This window comes from Temnothorax nylanderi, unplaced genomic scaffold (assembly GCF_030848795.1).
Source record: "Temnothorax nylanderi isolate EJ_2023f unplaced genomic scaffold, tnyl_v1.0 TNYL_tig0605_pilon, whole genome shotgun sequence".
NCBI lineage: Eukaryota > Metazoa > Arthropoda > Insecta > Hymenoptera > Formicidae > Temnothorax > Temnothorax nylanderi.
This window is the reverse complement of record NW_027249667.1, coordinates 21,673-25,270: the sequence shown is the minus strand read 5'-3', so window position 1 is coordinate 25,270 and position 3,598 is coordinate 21,673.

Below are 3,598 nucleotides of genomic sequence, written 5' to 3'. Positions count from 1 at the left end.
TGGAAATAAATAAATTTTCAGAATCACACAGTGAGGTTGTACAAAAGAGATCTCTGTAAACACCAGTAACAATTCATTAAATTTGAGTTTACTTAAATTGCTGAGGCGGAGGCCCGAAGATACTGCCGCTCTGCTTGCTCGCAGTTCTGGATGGCGCGAAGCCAATCTTCTAAGGGGGACATTAGAAAGAGACGAAGAGTGACTTAATCTAAGGTTAAAAGTTAACCGACACTTGTGAAACTGGGCCTTAATGAACTTTGACAATTAGTAACTCACCTTCATATATAATAACTCTCTGATCAATCGCGAATGTCAAGAAACTTCTGTCATTAACTGACATTGACACCCCAACTTCAGCTGACGCTATTTCCGAAGACTTCTGCTGATCACAAGAACTTGACAGTTCTACGTGTACAACTTCATCCCCGAAATCGATGCATGGCCTTTTTGTTGTAACTTCGTCTGAGGCTAAATCGATTCGTAGTCTTTTTGTTGTAACTTCGTCTGAGGCTAAATCAATTCGTGGCCTTTTTGTGTAACTTCGTCTGAGGCTAAATCGATTCGTGGCCTTTTTGTTGTAACTTCGTCTGAGGCTAAATCGATTCGTGGCCTTTTTGTTGTAACTTCGTCTGAGGCTAAATCGATTCGTGGCCTTTTTGTTGTAACTTCGTCTGAGGCTAAATCGATTCGTGGCCTTTTTGTTGTAACTTCATCTGAGGCTAAGTATTATCCAACATTAGCAATGTTTAAAATCCAAAGATAATATACACTACACAGTAAGTGTGTACAATACATACTTCCTGTAATGGACTGATGACTCCGTAGTGTGAACCAGTTCAGGTACGTCGACTTTGTTATAGATGGAAGATGTATTATTGTAATCAAATATTGTTGGTACAGCGGAACTGTGTAGACGAGGACGCTGAAATGGAACCTGACAGAAAAAAGAAATATGCAACAAAGGAAATATAAAAAGAACGTACATGAAATAAAAATGGAAATAAAGGACAATAAGCTAGTTTTCGTATATTAAAGAAAACTTGGTGATAAAACTTACGTTTGCAATAATCTTTCCATTTGCATCATGTTTGATGTAGTTCCTGATAATATAATGTGCTTCAAAATGCTTCTCGCAAATAGTGTACGTTTCTTTAAGTGCCACTACACCAGGAATAGCGGCTTCCCATTTTTTTCGCATTTCTATATTTCTCGGCACTTTAAACATAGACAAATTCTCTTTCTGGCTTTTGTAACGCGATTTACATTTCGGTACTGCGCACATTCGACCCATTTTGCACTACTTTACTCGCACTAATTGTAACTAAAGGTAAAAAGTTCACCCTATGCTGCGAACAAACGTCGCGGATATCGCGGTATCCACTGGGTGTATCCGAGACGCGGCAATGGTCGACCGCAGAATCGTAGATCACGCAAAGGCTAGGAGGGTTACGAGCAAGGCGAAGGAAAGGTCGGTGATGATGCAAATGCCGAGGGAGGCGGCCAGCCACAGCAGCAATAGCGTCGTTATAGGTTATTACTGTGGAGGACGGCGTTCCGGGCCCAATTCAGCGTAGCAAGGAGATAATGTTGGCGAAGGTGGTGAACAAGTGGTTGAGAAACCTCAATAACCGTTGGATAAACAACGTAGGCACACAAATTAGATTTTTCAAAATTATTAACTCAGCGGCTATACACGTGACACGACCGTGCACTGAACCACTGAACATATAATGATATAACGGCGGCCACGGTCGTGGTACGACCGTGATGGCGGCTGTACACTAGATAGTAGCGACACGTGGTGGCGATATCATAAATTAAAAAACCTGCTTCAATAAGTGTGCTACCCCCACCACTAAAATTCGGCCCGAGTTGCCAGACCTGTGTATACGACCGTGCTATGTATGCAAGTTTAACGCCTATTGAGTTAATATGAAATAATTTTCCTAAATGTAAAAATAACACGATGTTATATATGCGGTTTGGCGTGAATATATATGTATATATATGTGTGATTTGTGCCCAGTGCTCTGAATGTTATGTGATTTTTGCCCAATGTTTTATGCTTTGATAGAAGGAACGTGAAAAAGAGCAGGAAAAGGAAAGAACGCTAGCGGCGAAGCAGACAGAAAAGAACAAACAGAAGAGACAGATTCAAGCTTTGTCTTTTAATCTGGACGAAGACGAAGATTAAGCTGAGATGTCTTCTGACGAAGACAATGCCGAAAAATTCCCGCAGTCAGAAAATGTGCAATCTGATGGCTCCGCGATTAAGAAGATTAAGAAAAATCCAGATGTAGATACAAGTTTCTTGCCAGATAGGGAAAGGGAGGAGGAGGAAAATAAACTTAAGGAAGAATTGAGGCAAGAATGGGCTAGAAAGCAGAACGCATTGAAGGAAGAAGAAATTGAGATCACATTCAGTTATTGGGATGGATCTGGCCATCGTCGGAGTGTTATAATGAAGAAAGGTGAATGTCTTAGTGATTTAGAGAATTTTTAAGTTATTAAAATACTCCAGTGTCACTTTTGGAGTAACATTGGCGTGATATATAATGTTCTACTGCATAAATTAAATTTTCACATACAGGTAATTCTATCTATCAGCTTCTTCAGAGATGTTTAGAAGTTCTGAGGCGTGAATTCAGCGAGCTTAAAACAGTAATAGCAGATCAGTTAATGTATGTCAAGGAGGATCTTTCTTATATTACCGCACCATTATACGTTTTACGATTTTATTGTAACTAAGGTAAAGATACTAAATGATAAAACTTATGAAGCAATATCACAATGTTGGCATGTTATTTTAATGTATGTAATATTGCGATTAGGCACGAGGAAAAAGTGAACCTCTGTTCACATTTGACGTTCACTATGATATTCGTGTTATGCACGATGCTTCTGTCGAAACCGAGGAATCACAAGCCGGAAAAATTTTACTTAGGTATTTATCATTAAAAGAATACTTTGTATAATTCTCTTTTATGTTATTTCTCATTAGATCATGGTACGAGAGGAACAAACACATTTTTCCAGCGAGTAGATGGGAACCTTTTGATCCAACGAAAAGTTACGACAAGTATACAGTGTCGGATAAAAATAGAAAGAAAGATAAAATCTGATAAACTTAGATTCAACGAATTGTCCAATTTCGTTTAAAGGATTCAGATTCAAAGGACTGTAATTTAGTAGAGCTACATAATCGAGTAAATGAATTAAATATTATCACATAACTAAATGAATTAAAATCACAGTCCTTAAAAATACAATGTAGCTATATATATATATATATATATATATATATATATATATATATATATGCGTATATATATTGTAATATAAATATAATATATACTTGAATCAAGGAAAAAGTATAGTTATAGACAATACCAATCCCGATACAGCTTCGAGAAAGAGATACAGGTAGCCAAGAAGCGCAATGTCTCGGTCAGATGTTTCGTCATGACGACAAGTATAGAACACGCGAAACATAATAATAAGGTAATCGGAAATTAACATTAACCGTCATCGTGTGAAAGAATCGTATGAAGTGATGTTTCCGAAAATTCTAATCAATTTATTATTATATTAAAGTTTC